General features: G+C 51.0%; 1 long non-coding RNA gene across 1 annotated transcript in view; it reads right to left on the bottom strand.

Annotated features, from left to right (window-relative positions):
- Positions 1-307: 307 nt before the first annotated feature.
- The window catches only part of LOC146869953 (uncharacterized), a 29,418-nt gene continuing 21,748 nt past the window's right edge, over positions 308-7,977 (bottom strand). Inside the window, exons 2-3 of the long non-coding RNA XR_014981568.1 lie at positions 6,046-6,251; positions 308-1,477 (exon numbers count right to left, since the gene is read on the bottom strand). This is a non-coding gene — a long non-coding RNA (uncharacterized LOC146869953). The remainder of the gene's footprint in view (positions 1,478-6,045; positions 6,252-7,977) is intronic.

Below are 7,977 nucleotides of genomic sequence, written 5' to 3'. Positions count from 1 at the left end.
GTAGGGCCAAAAACAGTAAGAACTGCTCCTGACCTAGCCCGTGATCCCACACCAAAACATCGAAGGCACAGAGACCTTCCTCAGTTACCACGTCCTCGTATGGCCAGGTACTACCTACACCCCCTCCTCCCCACTCAAGACCCAGAAAGGGGCAGGAGAGAAGTTTGGATGCGGGGGGCGTAACACCCCCCGGCCATATTTATTAAAAAAAGATTAATAAACATTTATCAAAATTGACAATATTTACATAATGTAGCAGAAAATATACTTTACACTGATTACAATTGATAAGTACAGATGTCCGATGGCTAACCTTAACATAACTCTAATACAAAATGTTTCCTATCCATATCTAACATATCTTTAATAATCATTACATTATTTATTTTCTGCGTACCTAATAGAGCCTACGGCAAGGTCACTAACTGGTGTCAGATCCTTATCAATTTCTAACCACACCCTCCAGCCGGAGTGTGCATGCGCAGAGGGCCAGGCCCGTTCACCGTGAGGGTACTCACCCCCCCCCCCCGGTTACCCCCATACGCTCTGTACCTGATCTCCATAAAGGGGCCCTTGCAGCTGTGTGCCATTTACTGGCGCCGTTGTGCACGTGCGTGATGGCCAACCAGCCTAGAGAAAGCGTGACTCCCTCCTCCCCCGCACCCAACTGCCCCTGGAGTTCTAGGAGAGACCACTTGGGTGACCCCATTCAAGAATGGCGCCGCCCTCTAAGGACCTTAAATTTACTGCTCACCAATCATGACCTTACTGCCACAGGCTAGCAAAGTTGACCGACTATCTAGCCGCCCCCCCTGCGCTCACTAGAAGGTCATCCCACGCGACTAAGGCCACCCAACCACGCCAAAATATTCTCTAGGAACACCTCATTGCCTACTTTGGACAGGTCTTTTAGGAAGCACGGTTCACCCCTAATACACCCATGGGCGATGGTCTGTAAGTGGAGAGCCCTGAAAAGTCTCTCAATTTTATTATTTATTCTCCTCGCGGAGTGGTTCAAAGCCTTTACAGATTCCCCTCCCCTCCATTGGAATCGGGGTATCATCTGAGACCACCCGATAGTGCAACCCTGGCATGTCTTGGCTAGCCAGCCTATTTCTGGGACTATAGATTCTACCAACCCTCTTCTCCCCAACTTTGCTAGATCGTTCCCCCCCCCAAGTGCAGCACGATTATATTGGGAGGAGCCCCACCCTTCTTTAATAAGTCCAGTATGATACCCCTGAACTAACTGAAGCAGAGACCCCCCTTTCCCATGACATGTTATTTCAAAATCTGCCTGCCGTGCTCTGTCCCTATAATTTCCTGTAAAGAAAAAAATTGGACAGACGCCTTACATATGAATGGCCAACAATCCAAACTGTCTGTGGTCTTTCCTTTGGTGTTGATGGTCCTTGCGTTGCCCAATGCGGCTGTTGTGGTGTCCTCAGTTTCCCCCCTGCGTGACAGGTTTGAGAAACTGTAATGAAAGCAGAGAAAGACACATGCATCAGCATTTTGTGAATTAACCCACTCACAGCATATGCATTTGCACATAGCGTTTATAACAATTGGAGGACCATCTCCCAATCCTTTGTACATTGCTGCTAGGCAGACCCCTGGCTGTTGCTTCAGTGGCAGCCCCTATCCTAAAGGAATGTCAGTGGGACCCCATCCGCATGTATCAGCAAAGGCCCCCCTTTGTCACATGGTCTAACCTGCAGGTAACTCTCCACATGTGAAAGAGGACAACATGGGTTACCATGTGCCCGGTGAAGTACCACCCCATCACCTCGTGCCTCCTGATCCGTTTTGAACTTCCTAATTGATATTAGTAATGTGTCACCCTTCACCCTAATGCGGTCAAACTGTAGGCCGCCGTGTACATCAAGTTTGTTTTGGGCCACTAATTCCCCAATCCTGAATGCTCCTTAAAAGGCCAATGAAAATGCTGCAGTGAACAACCGTACTTCCCCTGAGATGCTGCAAATTGCGGGGAGGGTCCCTAGTAATGACGTCATGAACTCCACCCCGATTGGCTGCCTTGTGTCTGGGGCGACCCTTGGAGGCGTTGCCAACATTTAGAGCCTTCCTAACCGTAAAACTGTTAGTGGGATCCCCTTTGTCGCTGATCTGGGCAAAGAAGGAGATCGCCACCACATGCCGCTTAGCTGCTGCAGCAGAATGCCCATCGCTCTTTAAAAAACCCAGGTACTGAAGGAGCGCCCCAGTGTCGGGCCATCTCTCAGCCCACCCCATTCCCAAGAATGAACAATATTGCCAGAACGCCCCTTCGTATGCTTTCCTGGTCCTGGGTGCTAGGCTAGCTGCCACGAGGTCCGGTAGGTGGGGGCACCAATCTGCCAGAATCGTTCTGGGTAGGGGGTGGCATGGGCTGCCGCTGCATGGGAGGTGCGCCCTAAAAACCTGCATCTTAAATCGAGAAAGTGCATCAGCAGCATGATTAAGGACACCAGGCACGTGTTTAGCTCTCAATTGTATATTCAGTTTCATGCATCTGAGAACAATCTCCTTCAAAAGGCGGAGGATCATCTTACACCGGGCTGCTTACTGGTTGAAGCATTTGACGACGGTCCTGTTGTCTGACCAGAAAACCACGGACTGATTACGCAGTTGCTCTGGCCATAAAGTCAATGCCACCCAGATGGGGAAGAGCTCCAGGAAACCGATGTTACCCGTCAAGCCGCTCTCCAGCCATCGTGCAGGCCACCGTTGTGCCACCCACTCGGTACCGAGTATGGCACCAAATCCCTCACTGCCTGTGGCGTCAGTTATTAAACCCAACTCCACGGAAGCAGTGGGCGGACCGGGCCACACTACTGCCATTGAAGTCCTGCAGGAATGCCTTCCAAATTCTCATGACCTGCCGAACCTCAGCTGACAGCCTTGTGTGGTGATGTTTCTCCCTGAGCCCCACCATGGCCTGTGAGATTGATCGTGAGAAAGGTCTTGCCATTGGAATAACCCGTAATGCGAAATTTAGTTGGCCTACTGTCTGCTGCAGCTGCTGGAGTGTGACCATCTCTTTGCTCAAACATAGCTGTAAAGCAGCTCTGAACTTGGCGACTTTGTCCATGGGCAACCTAAAGCACTTCTGAATGGAATCTAACTCGATGCCCAGGAACTCTATCGTTGATGCTGGCCCAACTGTCTTCCCCGGGGCCAAAGGAACCCCAAAAGCCTGCATGAGCGCGCAAAACTCCTGCTGCGCCCACCCACACTCCGGGAAGCCCTGTGCCCCCAAGATAAGAAAGTCATCCAGGTAATGCATGACCCACTGATGCCCTGTCTTCTGTCTGAAAACCCATTCCAAGTTTGAACTGAATCTTTCAAAATATGCGCATGACACAGAGCAGCCCATTGGCATACACATATCCATATAAAAACTTCCCTGAAACCTAAAACCAAGCAGATGGCAATCGTCCGGGTGTACTGGGAGTAACCGAAAAGCTGATTCTATGTCTGATTTCGCCATCAATGCTCCCGGGCCCAACCCCCTGAGCATCTCCACCGCTTGGTCAAAAGAAGCGTATTTTACACTGCAAAACTCATCATCATTCAGTGAATTTCCCTTGGGGGCTGACAGGTTGTGAATGAGTCTGAATTCTCCTTCTACTTTTTTGGGCACTACCCCCAACGGGGAGCAGACAAAATTCTCAACAGGTACAGACTCAAATGGGCCCGCTATTCTACCTAGGCGCAGTTCCTTGTCAATTTTTGTGGACACTATGCCTGGATTGGCACGTGCAGAGAGTTGGTTCTGGCACTCTGGTGACCCCACATAGTTTAGAGCTGGTATCCTAAAACCGTCCCTGAAACCCTCCAAAAGAGTTCTTGCAGTAAGGTGGCAGGGATACTTGTTGAGCCATGGTGTCAATGGCGTTACATCAATGGGAGACCGAGATTTGAGCGGGGTCACCGATTCACTCCTGTTTTTTCCTACCCTTATCCTTTGATTTTTTGAGGCATTTGGATTCGGGGTGGGATGGGTTGGCACAAATGGAACATGCATGTTTGAACCTGCACTGATCCTGGGGTCTGGTGCCAGTCTGTCTATTAAAATCCCAGTACGTCCCCTTCCTCCCCCCAGTGCCGTTCGAATTATTGGTGTAACTTGTGTTATCCTGCGACCGAAAGGAATGAAAAGGCTGAGAGGACTGGCTCTTTGTGTTACTATGTCCTTCACCCCCAAAAAGACCCAACCATGCTATTGTGTTGATTCGGTCCCATGACAGCGATGGATCGGATGCCTTAGCCACCCTGAAATTCATATCAACTCCAGATAACCATTTCGGCCTAAAAATTCATGCTCAGAGCGGGACTCACCGACGTCCAACATTGGCAATGTTGGCAGCTTACCTGCTGCAGTGGTCCCAGGTGCCTCCTGCTGTTTCCCTGATGCCGCACTGGGAACTGACAATCCCTTGTTCTCCAGTGTGCTGGTACTACCCCCTGAAATGATAGGTAATGGTGCAGCTGGCCCTTCAACAATGTTTTCCCCAGGCCTGCATTAAACTGAGACACAATTTGCTTTGCCTCTGCCAAAGCATCGGTACCTAACTCCTTAGCCCCCACAGTTGGAGGAAGGATGCCTGCCTTCCCCAACCATGGCAGGATTGCCGCCAAATGTGACACTGTCTTGTGGGACCCCGGGACCCCCGCCCCCCCGGTGGTGTCTCCCCCGTGGGTGTGGGCTGTGCAACAGGCACAGGGACCCCTGTGCCAGTGGGAGGCACTCCTGTGGGGGCGGGTGGGGGCACAGTAGTCACAGGGAGGGCTGGCAGTGGTGTTGGGGCGCGCGGCGCCACTGAAGGCGCCAGTATTGGCCCTGGAATCACAGGGAGAACTGGTAGTGGTGTTGGGGTATGCGGCGCCACTGGAGGCGCCAGTATAGGTACTAGGACGGGTGGCGTTATTGGTGGAGCTGGTGCTTGGACCGGTGCCAACGGAGTCTCTAGTACTGGGACCGGGGTGGGTGCCGGGACATGAGGGACCTCATCCTGAGGCACAAGTGGCACCTGAGGGAGGGACATGGGGGATGGGCGCAGCAGGATTGTCTCCCCTGGGAACCTGGGGGATTGGAGTAGCAGGTTCTTTCCCCACTGGTTTCTTTGCTCTAACCCTTTTTGGGATTGGGGGAAAAGCTGCCTTGGGGGGCACATTGGTGCGCCTAGCCCTCCCCTCCTGACCCTCCACTTTCTCCCTAAGGTTAGCAAGGCCATGCCCGAGCTCGTCCACCTTTTTCATCATTTCCTCCATTAGCCTCTCCATACGAGAGCGCTGTTCTCCCCTCTTCGCTTTTCCCGCCATTACTTCTACCACTCACAAAGGTACTCTGACCCAAAGTAGACTGACCCCACACCTGTTTAAAATGATTGCGGACTATGGGAGCGGTGGGTTTATCGCAAAATGCCCCTTGTGTTTATATTGCAACCAGTTTGTTCTCATACAAGGAGACAGTGTAGACCCAAAAGCAACCGTACCGTGAAAGGGCTTCAAATGCCCATGATAAACCTTTACATGCACTGCCTATGACACCATAAACATTTACTTTCGTTCAATGAGACCTCAAAGCAAGAGAACAACCCAGAGACAGTGTTATATATGCAATGCAAATAAAATGCCCCTCAAAACAGATCAGACTTTGCTTAATTGCACGCTTATCAATTTAAGAAAACAGGCCTGCTATTGACACCAAACTGTTAAAACGATCGCCGCCGCGCGGTGATTTGATTAGTTGTTCGCTTAAAAAATTGTCGGTAGAGAACCTCTAGTGTCTGGTACTATTAGTGCTCCCCACGTGCGTGAATAATGCCGACTCACAAAGCCTGAATGGAAAACCAAATTTGGCCGCTGTCTTTTCACCACGTGCGCTAATCCCCAACAGCTGACGCGCGGTGAGCAACTCTTCCCCCTCAAGCCTTAAAAGTGGGCAATACCCGGGGCAGGGAAAACTAAGCGGCAATGCTTTCGCCGCGCACAGCTGACGCGCGGTGTTCTAACTAAACGGAGGGGTGAGTGCTCTACCTGCACAGAAATTGAAACGGCCAAGGTGATGCTGGACCCGACCGCACTCTCGTCTCCCCAGCGCCGATGTCACGGTCTCCTTTTCCTCGAACCCGGATGCCACTGGCCACGCGATCATCCTCTCGTCGCCAGTGGAAAAAACCCGGATACCACCAGATGACCAGGATCCACACGGGGATATCTGCAAAGGTGGAAGCGCCAGCAACCTGCAAAATAAAGCAAAACAAAAGTTAAAGCCTCCTAGCGAGGCTTGGGGGCAAGCTGGGGAGCAAGGAGCAAAGAGAAAGACTCCTGTGCTCCCCAGCCCTTTATACCCCTTGGTGGCCCGGCTAGGGCTACTGGCCGGACGTTGTCCCTTCGCGTGACCCAGAAGTGATTCTAATCACTTCCGGGTCACGCCTCCGGGCCAGGACCTATGTGGAGGAGGGTGCACGACAGGCCCGCCTCCTGTTCTAGAGGGGGCCGGCTCGACCGCCATACTTTTGGCGTGGCCGATGCCGGCCCCGCCGTTCTAAAGTTATGATTCCCGACGCTTTCAAATACCGGACCCAAAGCGCGGTCCTCAAGCCTGCGCATTCTGCAATGTTGGTATTTATCCACATTTATTTTGTTTTGCGGCCAGGGCTACTGGCCGGACGTTGTCCCTTCGCGTGACCCAGAAGTGATTCTAATCACTTCCGGGACACGCCTCCGGGCCAGGACCTATGTGGAGGAGGCGGGCCTGTCGTGTCACTAGGGTGCACGACAGGCCCGCCTCCTGTTCTGGAGGGGGCCGGCTCGACCGCCATACTTTTGGCGTGGCCGATGCCGTCCCCGCCGTTCTAAAGTTATGATTCCCGACGCTTTCCAATACCGGACCCAAAGCGCGGTCCTCAAGCCTGCGCATTCTGCAATGTTGGTATTTATCCACATTTATTTTGTTTTGAGAATAAATATAGCCATAAAATGGTGTATTTCCTCATATATTTAACTCTTGGATGTGCACTCAGACATGGATGCCTGTCAGGTTTTAGCAAATTAAGCAGCCACATATCACAAACACTACACTCACAGGTACATATTAGCGCTATACTACAAGTGTATGTTAAAATATGCCTGTATTTATGGAAATCTCATCTTACATTATTTGTTTTTTAACTCTCTGTTGTCTATCGGCTCAGCTGTTTGGAATGTATGAAAGCCAGCATGGGAAGTCTCTCACAAGAAGCACCATTGTCAGTATTTTTCCTCTTTTAAAAATAAATACAGACAGGAAACACATTGTTTTCGGTCTGTATTTATCTCCAAAAATCAGTAAAAGCGGAAAACCAGAGGCCTTAGTCATAATACACCTGCAGTCCCAGATATTTAATTTAGTTAAACCGCCAATTCAGTTAAGTGCTCAGCTTTATATCCCGACGGACTTCAGGGCTCGGAAGCAGTGGAAATAAACAGGATTTATCTAAATTAACACAGAGGCCTGATATGGCTCCAAATGCAGTCAACAGAGCCATGACCTTTGGCAGTACCGTTGGGTCAGCTCTCAGGTAAATCGATGTGTGGTCTGCATAAAGGGAAACTATTTGGGGTTGTCCAAGCACCACAAGACCCCACTGTGGCGCAGGAACCTGAAGCATGCACCCCAAGAGCTCCACTGCCAAAGTGAACAGCAGTGGTTAGAGGGGCAGCCCTGTTGTGTACCTCTAGCCACTGGGAAAGAAGCAGATATCGCGTCCCCCGTGCACACCCTAGCAGTCGGATTTGTGTACAGTTACGTTACCCAGTGCAAGAAGCGAGAGCCAAACCCCATGTGTGCCAGGACTACCATCAGGTAAGGCCAACCCAAGCTGTCAGATGCCTTCTCGATGTTGAGCGAGGTAGCCCAACCCTTGGTTCCAGTGCATCTTGCCCAGTTCATAACATGGAATAACCACAAGTTATTAAAGGTATTGT

The sequence above is a fragment of the Triturus cristatus genome, chromosome 1_1, assembly GCF_964204655.1.
Source record: "Triturus cristatus chromosome 1_1, aTriCri1.1, whole genome shotgun sequence".
NCBI lineage: Eukaryota > Metazoa > Chordata > Amphibia > Caudata > Salamandridae > Triturus > Triturus cristatus.
This window is presented reverse-complemented; position numbering and strand designations above follow the sequence as displayed.